At 40.2% G+C, this 25,398-nt stretch overlaps 1 long non-coding RNA gene across 2 annotated transcripts in view; it reads left to right on the top strand.

The window, feature by feature from the left end:
• The first annotated feature begins 6 nt into the window (after positions 1–6).
• LOC107211681 overlaps positions 7–25,398 on the top strand; it is a 48,287-nt gene continuing 22,895 nt past the window's right edge. For both annotated transcript variants that reach the window (XR_001524267.2, XR_001524268.1), the window contains exons 1-2: positions 7–146; positions 20,872–20,988. This is a non-coding gene — a long non-coding RNA (uncharacterized LOC107211681). The remainder of the gene's footprint in view (positions 147–20,871; positions 20,989–25,398) is intronic.

Genomic DNA, 25,398 nt, shown 5'->3' with positions numbered 1-25,398 from the left:
CGGGCCGCAGTGTCGCATCACCGCCAGGCCTCGTGTCCCTCCAGGGCTCGGGCCCCATGGCTCTGCCCTCCCTCCCGCTGCAGATGGTAGCTGATCACCCGTGTCCTGCCAGGAGCACACTCCAGCGCCAGGGACATCACAATTAGGTTTGGGGAAGAGATCCTCTCGGGTATTATAGAGTCACAGAATGGTTTGGGTTGGAAGGGACACCTTCTACTATCCCATGTTGTTCCAAGCCCCGTCCATCTTTGCTTTGGACATTTCCAAGGATGGGGCAGCCACAGCTTCTCTGGGCAACTTGTGCCAGGGCTTCACCTTACAGCGTTGGGAGCCTGTAAAAGGAGAATGTGGGCTACCCTCAGGCAGGAGATGAGGGTGACAGTTATTTTCCAAGCTCAGCTTTGTGGCATTCTAGTAAATTCGCTCATGGCTCATTGAGTCAAATTAAAAAAAAAATTAAATAAAATTGTCACCACAAAGTAGACCGAAAATGCCTTGGTTTCTTCTCCCATTGTGAGGGTTTGAGTGGCTTCTCCTTGCCCACACTGGCACTAGCAGGATTTAAGCATTCAGATAAAACTAAAGGCTGAAACTGAGGCAAGTAACAAGAATCAGGATGATTCCTGATAAAATTAGTTTCATTCTTGAAACTAATTTTTAACTAGAGGATGGTGCTAATAATATTAAGGTTGTAGGTTCAATCTTTGTACAGACCGTATATATTTAAGAGTTGGACTCCATGATCCTTGTGGGTAACTTCCAACTCAGAATATTCTGTGAATCAAGATCAGTGTGTACTTTATACTGTCATGTTTGTTGTAGTGAAGCAAAAATACAGAAGGTAATTAAGGCAGTTTCCTGAAAATCAAAATATTTTCCCTGGGGTTCTCATTGTTCTGAAGTTTATTCTCCTGTGTTTCACTCTGAACTCTGTATTTAATCAACTTATTGTCATTGATCAGCCATAGTAAAGCAAGGCTGCAGTTCTGATTGGTTATTACTGCATTTTGGCTGAGCACCAAAAACATTTCTTAATGATAGGACCTGCTAGACAGTTGAACTCTCTACCAGTGGAGCTCACAGAGGCCCTGTTGTTACAGCCAGCAGTAAATCCATTGTACAAAATACTCTGTAGGCAGCCATTTCAGGACAAAACTAAACTCATGTTCTTTCTCCAGGATTTTGGGGAGTTGCTCTATGAACAATGGGAGCTGTGAAAAAGCCAGGATTTCCCAGCTGCCTTGCCTAGATTGCTTACACCAGTGTATAATTAAGAGTTCAGTTCTATATGCTTTTCAGAACTTTCTGGAAGGTGGTCAATAGCCTTGACTCACCAAGTCAATGAAGTTGTTCAATTTTCAGTGGCAGAGAAGGGTTATATCTTCAGAACCAGGTTTCTAACAAAATGTGGGAATGGGCAAGAGCAGCCTTGATTCAAAATTTGAATATAGCATTGATATATTTATTTCTTTTTGATTGTGAACATTTTCACACTCTACAGTAGTAACAAAAGCATTAAATTTACATTTACATCTCTTTATTTCATAGCAAACACACTGAACTGTGAAAAAGATTCCAGACTGTTTTTCTCAGATCATTTGTAGGTGTTCTGTATCTGCTGGTTTCATTTAGGAACTGAAGGATGAAATGGAACTAAAAACCAGAGAGTGATATCTTGAAAGTGCTTGATACTCGGGTATACCAGAAATCTCATTAAAATATTATGTATTAGAGTTCCATAAAATGTTCTCAATCAAACAGGTCTATGGAAATATCCCAAACTATCAAAGTAGAGTACAGAAGAGGGTGAAGGGAAGGAAGGATGCATAATTTTAAAGAAGTTTAGGAATGCTGAACAGAATAAATCTTCAGTAGGAACCAGGGAAAGAAATCAAGTAATTTTTTTTTGCCTCATCACTAAGTATTACAGAAATAGCCTGCTTTGGCTGATGAGAGGAAGAGACAGGGAAACAGAAGATGTTTTGAATGTTCACTGCCCAGGCAGTGGAGTGAAATGTGCTCCTCTAGAGCTGTGTTCTGTCACAGCCGTGTGTAGGCAGCCTGTGGCCTGCCTGCCAGGACACGCAGGAAGAGTGAGTGCTCTCAGCTCCTGCCACCTCCCAGCCCTGGCTGCGCACAGCAGGTGCTGCAGGCTCACTGCCAGCTGAAAGCCACCTTGTTTTCCCAGTTAGGCATTCCGCAGGGTTACTGGAAAACTGCTTCAAGTGGCCATCTAGTACTAGGGAGTGTTTTTCACTACATGAACTGATTCTAATGGACCCTAGAGGACAACTGGTATTTTCTAGTATTTGCTATGGCACTTCAGGAATGAAAATAACTCTTGCCAGACTAAACAAGGCTAAATTAAATGAACAAATATCCTGTCTCTAGGACAAGTGCAATAACTTGTAGTTATAGAGCAGTGGAGGAACTGACAGCATCGTTTCTTTTGGATACGATGATGTCACAGTGCACAGTTTTGGTCTGTTGGCCGAGGTGGGTTTTGTATTCCCATGTATCTTATCATCAGCACTTTGAAATCAATTTTACCCTTTTGAGGAAGGGAAGCAAGAGTTGGAGGTTGGATTTTTATTAGGCACAGCTGGTCTGAGGGACGTTATTTGTTCCTAAAGCCAGGGCTGTCTTTCATATGAAGCTGTGGGGTGGATGGTGGGCAGGGGGAATCACTTCAAGTAGTTACAACAGCTGGGGGTCAAATTATAGGGAAAAGTGGAGAGAAGTGAAATTTATAATCTATAATTTGAAACCAAAATAAGAATGAGACAAGCTTATTTGAAGAACTGGAAGGAAAAGGATGTGATATATGGCCTGATAGAGCCAAGCAAAATGAACACTGCCATTGCACTATTACTTTGCAGACAATCCAAAGAAACCAAAAGGGCCTATTAAGGCTCTCTCTGTGGAGATCTAATTAGGTCATACAAACAATCTCTGTTGTTAATAGGACCCTTTAGCCATACATGGGCACCTTAAGAAGTCTGTAGCAGATATAGGAAAGATTCTGATCCATGATGAGAATAAGAAGTGAACAGCAGCAAAGAAATAACAGATGAGAAATTGATGTAGGAAAATAAAAGGTCTATAAATAGAGTTATTGAAGTTGGAGAGGAACGTGAGAGCCTTATTCTTCCCTAGAGGTGGTGGTGTCCTAGTAAGTGAGACATGCTCTGCTTTGTTTGCTTGAAGTTAAGGGAATGGAGAAGAGGATTGGTAGGAAACAATGCATTTTGAGGGCAAAGAAAAAGCTTCCAAGGGAAAGTGAGGGAAGGATCTTGTTAAAAGAATGTGTTTGCTCAGAGTGATTGATAGCAATGACTACCTGTACCATCTTAGTGAAAGAGATACAGAGGAAAGCCAGGTGTAAATTAAAATAGAATCACGAGTGCAGTGAGGCCACTTCTGGCTTCAGGACATCAAGAAAGGTGTCAAAGGTGTGTGGGTCCTCACTAAGTGCAGACTGGACTTGTTGAGACAACAGAACTAAGTGACCCACTCACCCTTACACTGCAGATGTGGTCCCTCTTTTCACCTATCTTCTCTCCCTCACAAATTTCAAGGTAGCAAATAACCATTTCACACCTATTACTCCCATTATGTCTCAATAATATTCTGACCATTTTTCTAGAACAGAACACCAGTCCTCTACTTGTTACAGCTAAGGGTTGAGTAGTATTTTTATAAGCATATCCTAGAATCTTGAGAGAGTTATGGGCTTAATCATAGCAGGATACTCTGTGGGCCAGCAAATGTTTATAGTATATAGCAGTGTACCTGGATAAAGGAGAATTTAATATCTGAATATCTGCAGAAAGCACACACTGAATGAGCAGTTGTTTATGGCATACTTGGAATGTGCTGTTCAGTCACCAGTGCAGTATTTCTGTCACCTGAGTATTGCAACTGGCTCACTTGGGGTGAATTTGCAGATGGGATATTCACGGTGGCCTGGTTCTGAGCTATCTGCAACAAGCAGTATTGCACACTAACACTTACATGTAGTAAAGCATCAGATTTCAGAATGTCACAATCCACTTACCAGTGGTTCAATGCTATAAAGAGCCTAATTCACTACTCAGAATCTTCCCTTGAGTATTTAAATCCCACTGAATCAAATGCTAAGAGAGTCAAAACCATGAAAAAAAAAGTCCACTTTGGACACCTTTATATGCATTTCAATCCAGCAAGGCATGGCCCTACACCATTTTATCAGCAGTATTTAAGCTCCTCAATACCCATATGAAAACCAGAGGAGTTATATGACTTTGCTTGTGCTGTGCTGGATAATTTCCTAAAGATTGTATAGGAAACCTGTAGTTCAGCCTGTAGAAAGTATACCATCTCAATCCTTCATTCCTCATTGAGGAAGACTGCAAGTATAGCTGTCCCAGGGAAAGAGATGGCTTAGGAGATCTTTTAGGCTTCCTTTCTGGTCTGTTTTCTATGACTCTGTGCTGTGTTCCATAAAGTAAGCCTACACACCACTGCTTGGATTTTGGAGCAGCCAAGTTATAACTGGTTGAAAAACCCCAGTGAAGGGACTGTGTCTACTCATTACCCTCGATAGTTTTTACCAGTATATGTTGCCTAGAACCAAGGGCAAGACTGGAATACTGCTAGTCTCAGGGGCAAGCCAGGAATTTTAGAAGCAGAAAATAATATGAGCTACCTGTGGCAGAATTTCTTCAAACTCAGCTACATCTGCATAGGAGTCTATAGAAAAATATCCTAATTTTAGATCACTTTATTCACAAATCTGTCATCTGTTGTTGTCTATGCAAAGGAAGCAGTCAAAGAGCTGTCCAGGAGTTCACTGTGCCGTGACTGAACTGCATTTCACAGATTGGGATGGAACTGGTTTACAATAGATCTTTCTCTATTGCAAAAGTTTGTGACCAGGGGTCTTGAGAAGGCCAAACATAAGAGTACAAAAGCTAACTTTAAGTATTTAAAACAAAATAAGTAATCTATATGCCAGTTATATACAGGCACCCTGTATATCAGCAGATGCCACCACATACAGGAAACTCAAGGCAGCGATTTGGTAGCAAACCAACTGAGCTGATAACCGTGTTTTGCTGGTGACATCATCACTGCTGGATGGCTCTTTGGAATAAATAACCTCTTCCACATGTCCCTAAGTACACAGCTCCCAAAATAAATTTCAATTGCTGTAAGCCTCAAGGATGTCCTAAATCACCATGGGTTAATAAGCAGTAGAAATAGGGAAGGAAGGAATGCAGGATTTGTTTTTATTTCACTAGAAATAGTTCAGATGAAGCAATTATTAAATGCATTAAATACTATGCAGGGCAAGCAGGAAATAAAAGCATGAAGGTGGGAAAGATGTTTATATCAGATTAATATATGGAAAACCTGTCGGGAAATGCTGCTCAAACTTGTGTATTGCCAGACAAAACCATGGCAGCATTCAAGATAGGTTGAGGTTCTGTAACTGTTAAATGGGCACTGGTTTTGTCAGGAGTCTTTGCAGAGGGTTGTGTTAAATATTTCAGAATACAGAGGAAGTTTAATGTGAAACTTCCCTGAGAAAAAAAAAAAAAAAATGGACACTTGCATTCTCACTCACAAACAGCAAAATTAATTTCCAAGTAGATGATCAGTGACAGATGAGCAAATATAACTTCCACTTAGATCTTATCTGTAATTCTGGGGTGTAAAAGATGCCTTTATCTCTTGCTCTGAACAGGGAAAGTTTGAGAAAGAATGAATAGATGTGTTGTGGATGCGTAATGCAAGTTTATTTAGAAGTATCCAGAGCAGTTGATCTTCCAGGAACTAACAGGTAAAAATGAGTCCTCATCCAGTTTATGCTGGTTCTCTTTTTAAAGAAGTTTGATTTAATTATTCTGGTGTGGTCTTTGCTTATCAGTCTGTAATACAGAGTAAATTGTGTCTAGAGACACTTTTGCATTTAACCTGTTATTGCAGCAAAAGGTAAACCCTATTTGAATACTCAGCTTGTGTTTCACTGAATTTTTGAGAATTTCGGCTGCCCCTTCAAGCCTTGCACATCTCTGTGATGCTTCACAGGGAATAGCACAGTTGCATTCCCTGAGATTTTGTGAAGCTCAAATTTTATTTAAATTATAATTGGATTTTTATTAATATTGATTAGGTTCCAGTTTCTGAAGACATACAAAGCATGAGTATTAGAGGTGTAAATAAATTTTGAGTGCACAATATACAAAGGATCTTGTCCCTACTGCTAGAGAAGAGATAAGGGATTTCTTTCTTCATGTAGTGGATGCTTTCTAAACATCAGGTTTGCCTTCTCCCTCTGCCCTGTTAAGGTTTCTTATAATGGATAATAACAAAGCATAAAAACACAAGAACTTGATTACTGTTTTACCCTCAAGACCTATAGAAGACCTCTATTTCCAGGAGTTGCTACCTCTGTACAAAACTAAGAAGGGAATGAAAATCTCTTAAGGGTGGAGCCATCCTTCTGCTTTTTGTGAGAAAAACCAGGCTTAGCTTAGAAGTGTGATAGAAGTGACCAGTGTCCAACACAGATTCCCTTTCTCTTTTTTACATATTGTAGTAAAGAACACAACATCATTTTGGTTCATGAGAGAAAACTAAAAAGGAAAGACAAAATGTGTAAAAAAATCACTTGCTAACCTAAATGGTGGGTGGTTTTCGATTGGTATCATTTGGCATGTCCTATGGTTTACAGCTGAACTGGACTGAGAAGCTGTGACATGTGAGCTCTCAGAGAAGTGGTACATTCAGAAGTCTCATTACACCACTTGTCTTTGCCTTTGCTGTTTTTTTCCTCACAGTGCAGTATTTTTCCTTGTCCTTTGTTCAATGCTGTCTTTAAACAATTTGAACATCATAGTTTCACAAGTCCCTTGCAGACTGCACTTACCATTCTGCATTTCATCCCATCCTACTCGTTCTACTCCCCAGAGAAGCTGAGGCAATCCCTTCCACTGCCTGGTGTGTTCTCTTTGCCCACCATGGCTGGGGCAGCTGCTAGAAGTGGAGGTGAGCAGGAAGCAGTGATGGAGAGAGCACCTGGCACTGAGATCACACCAGTAAGAGCTGGTTTAAAATTTCTGTCGATGACAGGCAGTTTAGAGACACTTGACAGTTTTATCACAGGAGAGCACACTGTAATTTCACTGCTTACATGGTGCATGTGCTTGCATTTTACTGGTGTTTGTCTGCCTCCTCACCCATCTGCCAGTTACCAGAATACAATGACTTGAGTCACAAAGTCACTTTGCTTTCATTCTCTCTATCCTATACTGTACCCCACTGAAAATCTGGTAGAAAAGAATGTCGTCTATTTATCCCATCTCCCAGGAAATACTGGCAAAGACTGGATGTTTTAAAAACTCTGAATAGCACAAGAGTTTGAGTGTTCCACTAACTGGAATTTTCATCTCAGATTAAATTTTTTTTTTAGAGACTTACAGCTTTTATTTCAGTATGTATTTGCTGTGTAGAAATGGTTCTCCATCCCAAATTCCCACCTCCGATGTTTATAGAGAATGCCATAATCATATGGTGCTATTATTGTGCCTGTCACAAATCAGATATATCTAAATGGCAGCCTTCCAGAATTTCAACTCCCTCTTCCAGAAAATGGCAGTTGTAATTGTTTTCTGCTGCATATCCTTAGCTCAGACACCTGAAAGACTATGGAGGGGCATAGTGATATTTTGGAGGTCCTCATCTTCACATTCTAAAAGCTCTCAGTTTAATCTGTATTATAAAGATCCCAAACCACTTCATACTATCATACAGCACTTGAAATCGTGCATGTAGCAAGCCAAACCTTTACATTAAATCAGCTGAGACAGAGACCTTGACAATTATTTCTCCGAAGCAGAAGTGCTAAAGATGCCTGCATTGAGGCAGATTTTTGAAAGCTGTTCCACAGTCCTTCCACAAACAGTGAGAGAGACTTGTGTAGCAGACTCTAAGTACGTGAGTCAAGATTATTAGCATGAGACACCACCACTATGCTTTTCCATGGCAGCAGGGCATAGTGCCTGGGACACTTAGGGAGCAGAGCTGGTGGGTGACTGGTGTGTGCTCCCTGACCTCCCAAGAAGAGAACCCAAATAGTCTCTGACAAGCCTTGTCCTTCACACCCTGAGACTTTGCTGTAAGCACTGTTCCTCCAGACTGGTCAGGGCAGCAAGAGGAGGGCTGGGACAGAGGACAGCAAGCCCAGGGAAGTTTAGTTTAGCAGGCTATAAATCCCCCTTCCCCTCCTCCCCTCTTTATTGCCTGTCTTTGGAAAACACAATCCGATATAAACCAGAGAGAGAGTGGAAGCAGGGCAATAAAACTGTACGGCAGGAGCAAGAGTGTCACAGGGGTGTTATATTACTGGCATTCCAAGTGGCTGATGTCAGGCAGTGTGCAACAGGGCCCACAAACCCACCAGGGCAAAGAAATGTCCCAACTGTCATTGTGGCCCTGTGACATCCCTTCTGTTCAGATCCATTCTCAGCTCTTACACTATTCATCTCTTCTGTCCTTTGCTACTCCCAAGTCCTTGTGTTATGATTTCAGGGGCTCTGGTTTCCAGGCTGTTCAAGTTGAGCACTCAGGCCTTTTGACCATGAGTCAAGATAGTCTTGAAATGCGTGATGTGTTGTCTGATCCATGTGTAACAGGATCAGCAGTGCCACACATACAAAGATTATTTCTTGATGTGCACATGGCTGGATTAAAATATATATGTATTGATTTATTTTAAAAGTTAATTTATGTGAACTCAACTCTTTTTAGATAGGGCCAAGAGTCTCAAAACTGGTTAGCAGTTCTGTTTGCCCTACATGAGTGATGGTTTTCACAGGACTGGCTCCAAGCATTTTCTGAAAACCAGACCTCTTTAAGGTACTATTAATTGTGCACTTAAAAGAGTTTTCAACTGTCTTTGCTAATGCTTGCTGTGAAAAATTGAAGGAAAGACACTTAACCGCAAGTTCCGAGGTATAAATATTGCTCAGAAACTCAGACGTACTTCCATTCATAGGAGCTGGCACAAGTACGATTTCTTGGGGCTAGGTTTCTTTCTTCTCAGTTGTCTTCAGTTAGGTGTTTGCTATAAATTAACTTGCAAAGCTCTTGTAATTGGTAGTCTGAGAGAAATATCACTGGAAAAAAATTCATCCTGCTTTTTTTTTCGGATACGGTCACACAATCAAAATTAAGCCAGCTTAAGACAAGATGCATAACTCATGTTTTTCTCTCTCTTCTTGTTGTTGGTATTGTTCAGAGTTGGTTTGGGTTGGATCAGTTTCCCAATTTGATTTGTTCCGTGGCTGTATGAATGCTTGCTGGCACACAAGACATGGGGAAACATGCAGCTAAGGACAAGGGAATATGAGGTGAAATTTTGGGGACAGCCTACCCTTATGTAGACTTACAGCAATCTTTTAACAGCAGCCTCAGAGATGCCTACCATGATGGCTTTGTCATCCTCTAGGTTTGCACGTCTTTCTGTGGAGTTAAGACATGTAACAAACTTAGAGATCTCACTTTGGACAACCAAAGTTTGGTGAGGTGAATCTCACCATTATTTATCATTCAAGTATATTCCAGTTCTGAGGAGTACTTAGCAGTGCAAATATGCTCATTGAAATGGCAAATTCTGAATGTAGATTTACAGAGCCCTGTGCTTGAATTTCTCTGCCATTTTACAAATACAGCACATGTACTCAGGGGTAGTTACGGAGCATGTTGGGAAAAAATATCCAAATTAACTTTTGAAGTGGACCAATTAAAGCATAGTAAATCCCTGTGTAGACACTCCTCCTGAGTATCAAAGAGGCCTTAATTCAGGTCAACCTAATTTATTTTGTATTGAAGTAAAACAAATCAAATAAAGGTCCCTTTAATCCTAAATGAGAGTGCAGGCGGGTGGAGGAGGCTTAACGCTATTCAGAATTTAATGGCATTTGATAGCAATTACTTAGAATAATCTCCTTTATGAGGTTTTTGGACACTCCTCTCAAATTCAGTTGCACTGTTTGTTTAATTATACGGAATAAAGTTGACATTGAAGAGTTAACATTGGAATTGAATTCCAAAGGGTTTTCTGTACGTGAAATGTTGAGATTTTGAAAGACCAAGGAAGGAGGGGAAGGACATGTCACCATTATAGATATGCATTGCTCTCCGTCTCATTTATTTCTACACATTTCCCCAAGTTTGCATAGCACTGATATTTGGATTTGAGTTAACTTTTTGGTTCAACACAGCACTCAAGAAGAGAAAGCTGTTAGATTAATGATTGAATTTCCTGGTCTGCAAAAGATGGGAGGTTATCTTCATTCTCTTCTTCATCCAGATGGATATTTAATGTACAGAGTATCATACTATTTTGCATGAACATATAGCACCTTTAATCCTGTGATCCTGAAGGGCCTTTCAAATGTCAGTGAACATTGAACATGAAATGCTGCCCCTGAGAAAATCAGAGAAGTGTCATTATCCCAAATTTACAGATAGGAAGGAAAGACACGTTCCTAAGAAGTGAATTGTCTTGCCTAAGGTCACACACAAGGAGAGAATGACTGCATGGAATAAAATCAATTCTTCTAAATCCCTGTTTTGTGACTCAGTCACAGGACTGCCCTTCTCTATTGTTTTATAACAAGCCTAACTTCCACTATCTCCCCTTCCAGAAATTCTGCTGTCAATACAGTCCTTTCTGTGGTAGCCACATTGTCTGGCAGTATCTATTAGGAAAGAGGGAGAAGTTACTGGTGGTATGCTTTAGGGCTGCCATGGCACTTCAGTGTGGTGGGGTCTTTCTGCTCCTAATCCATTGTATCAGCTCCTGGCAATTCAAGCCCTGTCTACTGAATTGCTGGGGGTGAAAGGTCAATGCATTAAGCATAGCAGATTAATACACTGCAGTAAATCCCAGAACCAGCACTTTAAGGAGCCAGTAATATTTCACACATGATTGTTCTACCAATTGATTGCACCATCTTGTGAGTGCGTTGTGTGTGTGTGTATTTCTTTGACTCCATTTACGAGCTTTCCCAGGCTCCCCTGTTTAGTGGAGATTGCTGTGTCCCACACTGGTTGCACTTTGATCAGGGAAATTCAATACCTGAGGTCTGGGCTTTATAGGAAAGCAAGGTCCAGATTAAGGGAATTAGCCACAGTATATCACAACTAATAAAAGAGTGATTGAGCCCCACCACAGTGCTGCCCCAGGGGATGGGAGGAAAAAGGAGGGAGGCAGTTAGTGTAGGGGGAGGAAGACTTGCAGATAAAGCCATGTCCATAATTAAAAATGAATAAACCTGCTATCACGTCATACCTCTTACAGTGATAGCAACCAAAGCAACATCTTTGCACAAAATGTTGCAGCTATAGCCTTTTCTTTCCTTTTTCCCTTTTCTGTTTCTTCCTGTGGACCTTGTCCATTCCCACATTTTCAGTGCAACTAAATTACAAGTATTTTAATGAATTTTGTGGAGAAATAAATTTCATATTTGACTGATTCTTATGTCCATTTCATGGCAGTGATTAAATAACTCAGGTTAGTAGGAGCTGCAATTTCAGACTCTTGACAAAAGCAGGAGTAGAAGCACCAACTATTGTGTGGATGCTGGGATTTCTCTCAAAATAAGCCTTGAGGGTTTTGTAAAGGGCTGCCTATTGTTATTATGAACCTAATCAGAATCATCAATCTTTCTTTATCCATACTGCTTTAAAGAAAAAGAAAAAAATAATCAAACCAGATCTGAGCATGTAGTTTGCTCTTGGACTAAGAAAATGGCTACAGAGATTTTCTTGGAAGGTTTTCATAGTAATATGCCAAGACACAGTGTAACATCTGCATATCTAAATCAGGAGACAGTAGGTTTTATTATGTTACAGGCAGTGACTGAGGAAAGATTCCTGATCATTCTATGAGAGGGAATCAGACTGCTGCAAAATCCAAATAATTCAATTACAAAAAGATTCTGTATCAACTGTCTTCACTGAGGCTGTGAGCTTCACTTTGTTCTAATTTCTCTTAATCCAGACCAAACTTTCCTTGAGTTTTTCTTACTCTTTTTAAAGATATTTGCTTGAACTAGGAGTGGCAGAAAGAGTAGAAAAAGACCCAGCCCATAATGCCTGTGTCTGGCATGTCCTTCATTGTACGGCTGGGGCTGGGCACACTGTTAGAGGTGCCATTGTATACGAACAGCCATGATTTGTTTCCCAAACTGGGTATTCATAGTCTTTGTCCATGATATTTGTTTGGAAAACAAATACAGAAAAATAGCTAATTTTATAGTATTTCTTTGCATTTAGAAATCTCTTAATGTAATGATTTTGGTGCTTCCTAATTTGAATCTGCAAAAGCATTTTAGCATACACCTAATCTGACCTGTTGTGTGCTTTAAGAGTTTTCTTGGAGTCAAACACAGGGTTAAATGCTTCAGTGAGTCAGAGCCACAGCGATTTAAACTAGACACATAATGAAAAGAAGAGTGTATTAACCATACTTAGTGCCTTGCAGAGTTTTAGGATTTCTGTGTGTTGGATAAATGTCAGCATCCTCTCCAGTGACAATTCCTATCTTTTTTACTAAATCTTTTCACTTCAATACTCTTCAGCATTCCGGCATGAACAATGGTGAACACTGAAACCAATGGAAAGAGTGTGTTGAACTAAATGCATATTTGATCAGGTTCCTAGAATCCATTTTCACCTATTATTTATTATTACTGTTTTTTATTATTATGGTATAAAGTAGATGCCTACATAAATAGATATTCTGTCTAATTACGCTGGTCTGCCTGAAAGCCTCATTCAGTTGCCAGAGAATGCATTTTCAGGTAAATGGCACAACAGTATTGATTAATCACAGTAACCCGTGACAGTGTTTTTTAAAACACCTGACCAATGCACAGTACTTTGAAAGCATAGGCCAATTTTTTTTTGTCCTCTTGTGCTAGCTAATTAAATTTGCCCCAAGTTTTCAGTAGTACATAAAGTAATTTTCTTGCAGAATCAGGATTTCCTGCTTTCTAACACTTCTGTTTTCCTTACAGCCAGAAATCTTGGTGCCAAAGCACACATCTGTGCTTGTTGCATTCTCTCTAAGCAAACCAGGGTCCCAGCCTCCTCAGCTTTGATATTACAAGAGGAGATACAAAAAATGAACAGAAAAAAATGTTCAATTCAAGTTTGTTATGTTGTGAAAAGCTATCAATAATTCAAGACAAATGGTTAGTTGACTTGAGCAGAAAATTTTGGTTAAACATCAGTTGCTAGAAAGATATTTTTTTCCCAGACACATTTGTGACATCTCTTTGAAATGTCTGTCAAAAGTGGGCTAAACTCAAAAGCAAAATTATATATATTAGTTGAGCCAGTGACAGCACTGAAATATATTAAACTTGCCCAAATACAAGCAAACCCACTTCACTGTGGTATAGAAGTTAAGCACTCAGGAACATACTATTTTATTTGAAATGAAAATGTAATTAAGGTGGAGAATTTCAATTTTGTAATCACCTGCTTTTAAAAACTTGAACTTCAACTTTGTGTCCCATAAAATCTTATTATATTACGTGCTCTTATGTAGTCTGTTACCTCACAGTTATTAAGGACTAGGTCAAGCAACTTTGTGACAGCACAGCACCTCTACCTTCTCTTATGGAAGATGGGCAATGCTTTTTTCCTATCTAACCCTCCTCTGTCACCTGTGATTCTGCATTACTCATGGTTTGTGCTGGTTTAGATTATCTTCTTTCATTATTTTGTTATTCACCTGTCAAATAACAGGGAAGAAAATATGAACTCCACTTTCTCTAAAAACCCCTCTAGATATCACACCAGATGACACATTTAACCCAGTGTCCTGTGCATGAATGGATTGTGGATCTGGGTATCAGTGAGAGAAGCTTGTCAAGGGAAATCCTGTCAATAAACAAACAGGGAAACTTGTTTGAGAAACCCATTTTAAATCAAAAAAACCCAGAGCAATCAAGGTACCTTGGTGCAGGTACATGCAGTTCAGCTTTCCTTAGCATCCCCAGTCCAGTCCCTGATACCCTTCCAAGCTACAACTGGTATAAGTTTATTTCACAGTCCTGGAACATTTTAACATTTTAATGAGGCAAAGTTTTGTCCTACAGAAGCTAAACTCTACCAGAAATGCCTAGGTAAGAGCCAAGTATTGAAAATCTTCATGTACACAGTAATCCCTTTTCATACAATACTGCCATACAGCTAAGAAATTGCTTTCTTTCAGAAGAAAACAAGAGAGCAGCACCCATTAGTTCATAGTTAAATATTAGATGAAATTACTTAAATACAAAATTTATGGCGTTCATTCAGTACAGGATTCAGACTGCTTTTTTAACTGCTTTGTTACTTTTTCCAATCCATGAACAATTTACATGGTGAGGGATTAACTACAGCTTCTTTAGGCATTTATTCCTGCTTCTATTCAAGTGAATGGTAAAATTTTGATAGGTTTGAACAATGAAGAATCAAGGCTGATAAAAAGTCTAGTGAAGATTCCCATCAATCCCCATAGTCTTTGCAGCAGGATTCCACATGAGTGTAAACTTGAAGCAGCTCAGTGTAGTTATTCTAAATAACCCAGAACAAGTCTATTACTGTAACTTGAGCCTGTTTTATAAAAGTGGCAGAAAATGAAGACATTGTTGATGGGCAGAACTCAGGAAATTGACTAAACCCCTCAAAATCTCTCATTTGAGATCCATCTCCACAAGCAGCAGATGAATGCTACAAGTGATGATGAAATGCAGTGAGCAGGGCCAGCCCACATCAACTGTTTCATGACTGCTCTCCAGACAAACAGATTGGTTGTCAGAGCAGCCGGAGAAATACTTGGACTGCCAGTAACCAGAAGTTGAAAATCTGGCAAGGTCGGTCTCTCCCTTTTATCCCAACACTCAGATGTTGACTTCTGATGCCCCCTGAGAATGCAAAAAAAATTCATGTAAACTAAATCTGCATTTAAAGTAGTTAGAAATGTAGCAACTAGCCACTAAAATATTTGTATTAAGGTATCCTAAGCTCTGTCAAATAGGATGCATGTTGCTGTATAAAAGCCAACCAGACAGGACATTAAAGTTATGCTGTCATCTCCACATAGTCATGAAAGATACTTTTATGGGACTTCCTCATCCAGCTCAGTTAGCATATTCCCAGTTCCAATTAGACTGTACCTTCCAGTAATGCTCTAAGTCCAGTCTAAGCTATCCAATTACATTTATCTTTAATTTTAACACTTTTTATCCATTTATGTCAATATGTCATAAAGAAAGCCCATTTGTCCTTACAATTTTATAGATAGGGACAAAATGATTTACTCAAAACACTCCAGTGGCAGAGCCAGCAGTAAAGGCAGTTTCCTGACTCAGTGCCCTTTTGCTGAACCACACTGTTCTGGTCTAGCATTTCTAATATCTGCAATCACATACAGTAGCCTAGTTATCAACCCCCCATTATCTGTAACAACACGTATTGTAGTGTTTGGCTCTTCTAAGAAATGAGAGACTAGTAAATATTAGGTATCATTTTCTGATTTTGATTACTGCTGCCCTAAATGGATAGTAGTTACCACCTCTTCATCCCTCTGTTCTTCCTCAGTCATGTATTTTGAAACCATTTGCTAAATAAAACTTCACTCTACCAAGGGGTCTAGAGAGATTTTGACCCATACAGTGCTACTGTTCTTTTTTTTTTTTTTTTATTTTTTTTATTTAAAACAGTCTCTTATTAAAATGGGAACATCTTCTTCAGTCCAGATTATCAGTATGGGTTCCATTTTCCTCTTACCTGCACTCCAGGTATCTCTTTTCTGTATTTACAGAACACTGTAAACAGCTGTCACTGAGACAGCTCAGCGCAGACCTTTTGTCCATACAAGTGGATTTGTTCATCCTTTTGTTGAGCTGCTACTACTTTATCCTCCCACTGTCACCATCTACCACAGCACAGGGGTTTACTAATGTTCTACAGGAACAGGTTCTGATTAAGCCCTCAGGCCTCCAGTTTTTCTTAAGAGACAAAGAATGGAATATTCAGTGCTGTGGTTAATAGAAGGTGAGCAAAATGCTTTCCAGGTCAGCTTGAAATCAAGCGTATTGAGGAAAATTTTCTTTGAATGTGTTCTCACGAGATACTCGGAATGTTTTCAGTGCTTCCTTATATAATGATGACAGTGTGCAAGGAACTTCCTTGGCAATCACAGAATAGAAATCTTTGGTTTGGGAAGCTGACAGATCTTAAACCTTAGAGATGACTATCATTTTACCCTGGCAGCTTCTAGTTCTAGGCTGCCACATTTGGCATGGCTTCTCATCACCATTATGCTCTGGTAGACACAATATGTAACATTTTTTAGTCAGACTGCTATGATGAAAAGCCTTTTCTACAAAGTGATTCTGGCTGATCTCCTCTTGCCTGGGGTAATCCTAACAAATGAAGTGCTGCAATCAGGAGTGAATGTCAGTATGCACATGTTCAGAAAGGGCAAGTTTATTGCTAAAGATAACGTGGAAGTAGCACAGCAAAGTCAGTATCTAAGTGTGGTGATGCCCCCAGTATGGACTCCTGCAAGTGCAGCCTCAGGCACGCAAAGCCTGCTAAAACCTTCTACTAATTTCTTTTCATCCAGTCTTGTAACCACTTGGCCCATGAGAACATGTGTATAGCCACAGATATGTTTAAGGTCTGTTTTTCCTGTGATTGTAATGATGTGGAGGGTTGTGGAGTTCAGGAGATCCCAGAACAATTATCACAAAGGGGTGAAGGTTGATGTGAGCATCCTTGATCTTCTGTACAAGAGTCTAGTTTGAACTGCAAGCTGACATATAGGTGACTATAAAAGGCAGTAATAGAGAGTAAAAAATCCTGCTGGTTGGGATCCATGCACCTGGGTTTGCCATGGTGCTGTGTAAACAACTAGAGAAATCTAGACTTCCACTGTCTAAATGAAGACAGCTTTTCCTGGGGAAATCTGGCCTGGCATTCCATAGGCATGGAATGCCTAAGAGCAGCAATAGGAAGATAATAGAGAAGTCCAGTGAGTAAAAAATTTAGATAGATATCTAGCACCCCAAAAATTTCTGTGATTGTACATGGAACATCAGAGGATTTGGGCAAGCTTCAAAATTGAGAAAGTGTGGGACAATTTATAAATTGCCCTTCTGTCCTCACAAGTGGCACCGTGTCCTCTGACCCTACTCCACTGTTGAGTGATGGCACTTCCACAGTTTCCACACAAGCTGGTTGTCTAAGAGGAAGACTCTCACAGGAGTCCTCAAGGCCGCACTGAGATAAACGGAATGTTTACCCCTTTACTGTGATTCTGTCAAATTTTCCAGCAGGTACTCAAAAAAATATTTCACTGCCCTAAAGGCAGGTTCTTAATTTACTTCCTGCCCTGCACGGTGTCTCACTCTTGCTTGTGTTTTTCTCTTTATTTTGAGAGTAGGGGACTGGGTTTTTATGGTGGCCATGTTAATCGTATCCCTGGTGGTCACAAAGGAGTTTAATAAAAGGGGTGGGTGGCTGGGTTAATTATTTTTTCCATCTGTCTTAGGAGAAGAGTGTTTTAAATAAATACAGCTCTGTTGGAGCAGAGGGGTTGCAAGGGTAACGTTTTTTGTTTCCCTTCCTTTGTCACCCCACCACCCTCCTTCCCCACCCCCCAGTTTATTTCCTGCTGTGGAGACAAGTGACTTAATAAACTATTACTTATTTGTTAAAGATGTCTCTTTCCAGCACTAGCTTTCCTGCTGGGGAGATGAGTGTCTATAAAATATTTCCAAAGGTATGTCCTTTAAAGATTTAGTGGGTTTCCCAATAGCACACTCCAAGTCCCGCTGCTGTAAAAGTTGCTGGCTGTTTATTTTTCAACATATCTAGGAGCCTGAGTGATGGAACAAGAGGAAAATTTTGTTCTTCCACAGTTTTTTTAATCTATTTCTACTTTGAGTCTTTCAGTTCTGTACAGCAGGAGCAAACCGCCAAGCCAGCACTGAGCCCTATTTTGTTTAACAAGGTTCTGGTTTAGCTCAACTTTATACCATGCAGATTTGTCGAGCAGGATTGAGACCTTCATTTTAAACAAGTTTTTGAACAGTTGCTAAGCAGGGAGGCTTGAAGTTAAACTCTGGGCTTGAAGGTGCTGGGCCACAGATCTCAGTCTCACAGTGGACTATTCTGTTTTTTAATATTTCAAGACAAGTTATTTTTGTATTGCACCAGCATCTTCAGAGGAGACTGTTAATACAATAGGTTCCTGCCACTCAGCATGGACTTCTTTTCACCACTGACACATCAATTCATTTTTTTAAGAGCAGACTTTAATTTCTATGTTTTTGCTCAAAATTCCGTCTGCCATGCATAATGCTGTGTCCAACACCTTTCTGCTTTTCTAATAGAAGTCAGTAGAATATTCTACATAAATACTGCATACTAAGAGTATATATCCTAACAAATGGTATACAGTTTCTTCTCCAATACTATAGAGTTAGGAATTACTACTGAAGTAATCGTGCGTAACACAACCTTCATACACATACAGCGTTACAACCTGGTGGCCCAGACAAACCTACCCTGCCCACTTGAGGAGGTAATCAAAAATGACAATATCATGTCATTTGCTTTTTATAACTTCCCTTTATTGCATCAGTCCCAAAGCTACAGGTGGAACCCCACCTTTTGGTCTAATTCTTCGTTGGGAGAGACCCTCAAAAATTGATGGATTGGAGGTATGAAGACACCAACCAACCCAGTCCCTCTTTTGGGCGAAAATTCCTTTCCATATGGGATTTTAGTCCAAGTTCTGGTTGTTCAGTGCTCGTGTTGGACCTGTCACTACTTTTAAGCCTGGAGTTTGGCATATTTAGGAGCTGCCTGAAGGAGGAGAGTACTCAGGAACCTTCCAAAAGTAAGGAGCTCAGTGTGGTTCTCTGCTTCCCCCAGGTGGAGGCATCTGGGCTGGCGTGGTTCCGAGATGGGCACATCCTCTGCTGAGAGCTTTCCTCAGCACAGAGGAGAGTAAATCACTAGGGAGTCCCTGAGACAAACTGGGTGGGTGAAGGAGGCTGCTGAACAGTTTACTGGAGACACAAAGAAGGAGGAATTCCCATCTTGGGAAGAAGGGAGAATAAGACTGAGATGCCCGAGGTATGTGACTGGTCACTCTCTGTCAACTGTTCTGGGTGAGTTGTATGTGAGACTCTGCTTGACATCTTCATTGAGCAAAAATGCCATCTTGCCATCATAGGATGGGCTTAGCCTTGTCTCAGTGTTTGTGCATTACTGCTGAAAGTGTTGCAGGAATATTCATCATTCAGATGATCTAAGAGGGAGATAGTTTTTCAGGGAGGACATAGAGGGAGCACTAAGAAGATTTGAGAGAAGAGCTGAAACATCACTAGAAAGAGGGAGACACTGACTTCAGTTCTTTTAAGCCTAGCCATACATTGTTTGACCAAACAGGTAGGACTCCTGCATCATCTCACATTGTAAGACAAGCCTGCTGGATTGCTTTGAGCCACAGGTCCACACCAGGCAGGTCACCCTTAATGTAGTTCCTTGGGACATTAATTCCTTCAAATTAGTGAAAAGTTGCAGATAGGTTTCTTCTCCATTAGGTACAATGTGGAGGAAAGAGCCTGGAGAGGGAGCAGAAGATAGTTCAGGAGTGTAACTACTGAAAAGATGCAGTGGGATCCTCTGTGGAAGTGCAGGGCTCAGTTCCTGTGAAGATGACCTTGAGTTGAACAGAAAGAATGCAGAAAAAGTAGAGACTGCTTAGAAATAGTTCTTTTTTGACAAGTCATTTGTCTAATTTCAGGAGGAACCTGAAGAGAGATGAACCAGTGCATGATAAGAAACCAAGAGAGTGGGTGTTGGAAGCAGACTGTTAGCCAGCAGTAACTGACAGCTGTATAAAATTCTGGAGACAGATAATTGTAATCAAGATTCAGTCCCACAGAGACAATTAGTTATGTGAATACAAACCAGAGCACAGATAACTGAATGGAAAAGAAATATTTCATTCCTATATAAGACTGAATAAAAGCTAGGAAAAATACATGAAGAGACATCCTATGTACCATGACTGAAATTATATTATTTGAAACTTTTAAATTACAGCTGTTGGCATTATTCAACACCCTAACTATGTATACATCTATTCAGAGTGGTCTTATCTGCAAGGGCCACTTAAGAGTTTGTGGGTTTACCCTTGTTCCAAATTTGGGGATTTTTTGCTTACACAAAACACTGGTATGAAATCGGAGCGTTCTGAAACATCCCTGGATTTAAAGCAGTGAAATCTGAAATCAGGACCTTCCCTTGCTTTGGCATCACCTTTCCTATTTTGTCCTCATTGATTTCAGCAATCAGAGTGTGGTAAAGTAAACACATCAAAATTTGGCCCATAGCAGGAGCCATAAATTTCGTTTTTGAAGACCTGATCCTTCATTCACTAATGTTAATAGAGGAATTCATATTTGACGTCATTTGGGAGGAACAGATCCCAAGGCGTTTGTTCTCAGGCATATCAAAGCAACTATTTTGTATTGAAAGTAAATTAAAATGCGATATTCCTACATTTGCCAGGAGTGTAAATCTGAGCACTACAAATCAAATTAATTGTATATCTATGTCCAATATTTCAAATGAAACCTGTGACAGTCAGACAAGTTGTTCGATAACTGATCTTTTAAAAACATCAGAGCAAGATCATTCAAAGGATTACTTCAAACTACTTTTTAGTGGCTGAAGCACAAAATGGTCTAGATTTAAAGCTTAAGTATAGCAATTTAATTTGAAGTTTCTCTGTATTTTCTCAAGGATGCTTGAGGACAGAATGTCACCTGAATGAGCTACTCCCTACACTAACCAGAAGGTGACTGGACAATTTACATCTGTGTACTTACTGAAAGGAAGGCTGAAGAGTCCTTTATGTTGGTAAGTCTTGCAACAATGTTATTATGTGGGAAAACAATCACTAAGAGAGCAAGAGGAAAAAAGTAATTCTAAATGGTCTCTGATCGTATCCAGCTTCAGAATAATGCCAGGATATCCAGAATAATTCTTGACACATCATTTTTTAAATCATTCCCCATTTAGTTCAGCAACACACCCCCCCACCTCACTTTTGTTCGGTTTTGTACAGAACATTTCTGACACTAAAATTCAATATGTAGAGTTGCATCCTTATTTTAGCAAGGAATAATTCCTCTTCTTGTCATGCCAATACTTGGCTGTTTTAAGTGATTTATGTATTTTACTTGTGGAAGTCTTAGTGTATTTGTGTTTATACACATACCACATATATATATACATATATATATATATATATATAAAAGTAAATTAGTTTCTTTTCTGTTTTTCAGTGAAGTTTCTTTCTAGGGAAAGCAACTATTTCTAGGTTTTTATAAGCTGATGGAACAGGCTTGTCAAATAGCCTTTATGAGAGAAGAAACAGGAAGATGGCTTGGTTTGCAGACAGAGGGTTATTGGGCAATTATGTTTTTTATAGAGCTGTTGTAGGACAAATCACGGGCCTGCTTTTGCCTTTGATGCTACGAGGCAGACGGCCCAATAAAGATCAGAACAAGGGAGGGCAAAGGGGGTCAGGGACAGAGCTTTCCCTTGGGGTCCCGCTTCTGCCGCTCGCCTCAGAAACCAGACACCCCTTCCAGATGCACCATAGCTCCACTGTGACCCTCCTGATGGGCTGTGATGGGAAACTGGGAGTGCTCCAGGAAGTGTTCACCCTGTACAGCCAGCTCCAGGGTTATGTGGATGCTGGGGAGAAAGTCGCCCTCTGTGGTGTCCTGGCACAACCACAGAGATTATTTGCTCCCAAGACTAGAAAAAACCAATTCAGAAGAAACTTCACTTGGAAAAAAAAAAAACAAGCTTAGCTTATGCAAAGTTGTATAACTGGCAAAACTCTCCCTGCATGTGTCCCTTTTTTGATACCTATTTCCTTCTGTACTGTCTGAACTCATCTTTCAGCCACTCTCTTCACAATTAGGAAGAATTCTCCTTGGGGTGAGTTGTCCTATCAATTTTTATTTTGTTTCACCTTCATCTGTAGCTGTTGGTACTGGGCCTGTAAGAGAATCTTGGTTGACATAAACTACAAGTTATTCGTCTATGCCAATTTTTTTTTGTATAAACAGTGTTTAGTAGAAAGGTGTGTTTATTTTCATAATGGGGTTCATGATATGCTTGTGTAGGGAACACTGGGAAAATCTCACCTCTGGAGCATTCCTTATCTCCAGACATTTCTGCTGTCATTTCCCATATTTCAGTTGGTCAGTTCATTCCAAATACAGATGAGATAAATAAATTTGGAAAAAAAAAAGTGGTTGCACATTTTACATCATCTTTTCCTCATTATTCAGAGCAGCACATTTTATGAACCTGAGCTATTTTCGTTCTGTTTTATTTTCCTTTGAGACACTTTGATGGCATTAGTTAAATAAAGATCACGTCCACATAAATGCTGTGAATAGTGTACTGGAGTTATCTTTGGGAATACCCTGCTCTGCTCTCAGGAAGTTGGTGACTGGGGTGTTAGAGCCCAGAACTGCATGGAAAGGAACCCTGTACCTCCAATGCTTGACTGGCCAAAGCTATAACATAAATACATACACAACAAAAGGTCCACCTAAGAAAGCTTGGGGCAGTAGATCTGTTTGAACCAAATTATTTCATAGAGTTAAAATTGTGGCTCAGTTACTTGAGGCAGTTCCTGCACTGACACCTGGCACAGGCTTCCAAAATATCTATTTTGGTCACTTTCACCACTTTTTTCCTCACAAGGAAAGTTTGTTGTGTCATCGATATTGGAGAGACCAGAAAGAGGGGACTAAGGGTGCTAGAATAACACAAGTAGATGCCATGTACATTTTGTCAGAGAAGATGGAAGTACTCAGTGTGCAAGTAGCAGATTTTGACTCCTGACTTTCCTTGCAATATGTATTGACCTCCTTGAATCCTCAGGCTATCACAAAATTAGCTGTTCGTAATGAAACAAGAAAAGGGATTAAATACAAAATTGACTGACAGGATGAAAGTTCTCTCCCCTTCCAGCATGCCACTGATTTACTTAAATACCATCAGAAAAAGGAAGAAAATGTATTGTTTAATGAAACTTACCAGTTTTTGCTGTTTATTTGCTAAATGCTTGACCAGTTACAGTGCAAGTAGAGCACTGTCTATTTCTTATTGGAATGCCAGTGAGATTAGCTACGGAGTACATAAGAAAGATAAAGATGGATCAGTTCTGCTTGCTACATTTCCTTTTACTCTGACTAGTTTTCCTGTTTGATAAACTTGTAAGTTTTTTCTTTCCTCCACTATCAGTCGCAGTTAGGCTTTTCTTAAGACATCTGCTGCTTGTTTTTTTTGAGTTCTTCTAATGATTGTTGGTCTGTCGTTGTTTCCAAGTGTCTGCTATAAAACCACAACATAACTAGCTAGTGTTCTTTGTGTTATTCACAACTCACCATCAAAAATTAAGTCTCATTCTGCACTCTGACAGAGAGAGAGCTTTGAACCACACCATTGGAATTGCCACCAGATTCAGAGCCCTGAGTCAGGACTCTGCAGAATATACAAGGATCTAATTTCCATGCTTATAAGATTCTTAACTACTTCAAAATTTAACACTTTATGGACAACTAATTAACATTTAGTGTATAAGGAAATAAAAGTTTAGGGATCAGAGGGACTCCTTAACTTGAACATTAGAAATCTGAAAGTCTAGAAGATGGCTCAGTACAGGGCTTACATTTTTCCCTCCTAGAGATGAGGAATCCGTATGTAGCCCATTGGCTTAGCAGCTGGTCCCTGACAATCAGGAGAATTCCAAGAGCAGTCCCTTAGGCCTCTTCCAGTAGAGTCACAGGCAAGAACCAGACAGAAGCACCAAGCTCTGTGCCCGAGACATCTTGAAGACTTAAATAACTGCATATTCCCTGCCCTCCCCTCTGCCTCTGCCCCCCAGTCATATTTCACCTACCTTGGGAAATCTGCAAAATTTCACCTGTGACAGCTCTGCTGACAAACAAGGGAGATCAGAGCTTTCATCTGGGTGATGAACTGCCAGGCTGTCAGAACAGCAGAGTATCTGTGCCGTGGTGAGACAGGTCAGGGCTGCCGGAGGGGCTCTGCATCCTGACCTTGGGACGGCTCAGGGAGGACTGCGCTATACCTGCTCCTGCCTCTCAGGGTCTGCAGGACAGTCGTGGCATGTGTTCCCTCACAAGGACACAGAGACAAACCAGAGACATCCCTGAGTGCACACTTGGCTCGGGGAATTGTCTAGGATCACACTCCAATCCTCAAATGAGGGCCTCCCACACTGGGGGATTAATTGGCAGGTAGGTTCTAGAAACTGATAATGAGGTAATTACATGTAAAATTAGGTCTTTTCATTTGAATACCTGACTGTGAAGCCATAGCATTGTATTTCCCCAGCTGTTATACAGCACAGTTTGATCCACCTGAATTTTGGTACATTTTTAAAAGCACCAAGGGTAACAGCTTGTTTTTCTGCATGACACCATATACAGAAGAGGACTATGTGAGTATTTAAGGAATGTCTCAATATGTCTTCTTCCAGCTTCACTGGAACTGGTGTTTGAAAAGAGAAGGATCTTGTCTGGATATTTTGTTATCTTCTCACATACATGTGATCTGTGTTGGGAAAACCCTGCATGTTTGTGACTTCCTGGATCAGCCCAGAAAATTGGAACAGAAAAAGAATTTAGAAACCCCAGTTTCATGCCTGCTTTCTGTTTGAAGTAGGCTGAACCCACATCTAATTCTCTCAGTGGCCTGAACAGTGTACTTAAGTTTTTCTTTAGCTTGGCTAAATATTTTATTTTAAAAAATGGAATAGAACTAAACCTGAGCATCAAAAATATCCCTCTGTCCTCAAATATCCAACAGCCTTGTGTCAGTGCTTTAAGGAAGATAGAAGATCCAGGGTTCAGTCAAGAGGCAAATGAGGGCTTTTAAGCCAGGTTATTAGATCCAAGGATGAAGACTTTGTCAAGCCCTCAACTTTGTTTTAACCCCTCCCTACAGCTGAAGTCTTCTGTCATCTCAACATTAATTTCTGTCAACATGTGGAGAATTTTGCTGAGAAATTTTCCTATCTTAACACACTATAGGTGCATTTTTCTGCAGACATCTTGACTGCAGGGTGGCAGTTTCAAAGCAGAGACTAGGAGGTAGGAAAGGTGTGTCTCACTGCAGTGAAAGCCTGTTATGAGATCATTAGTCATCTAATCCCTAATTCCTGGGGGACTGGGTTGGTACAAGATCACTTTATACTTGCCTCGTTTCTTGCAAGCT

The sequence above is a fragment of the Parus major genome, chromosome 15 (assembly GCF_001522545.3).
Source record: "Parus major isolate Abel chromosome 15, Parus_major1.1, whole genome shotgun sequence".
NCBI lineage: Eukaryota > Metazoa > Chordata > Aves > Passeriformes > Paridae > Parus > Parus major.
The sequence above is the reverse complement of the archived record's forward strand: the minus strand, read 5'-3'. Positions and strand labels throughout refer to the sequence as shown.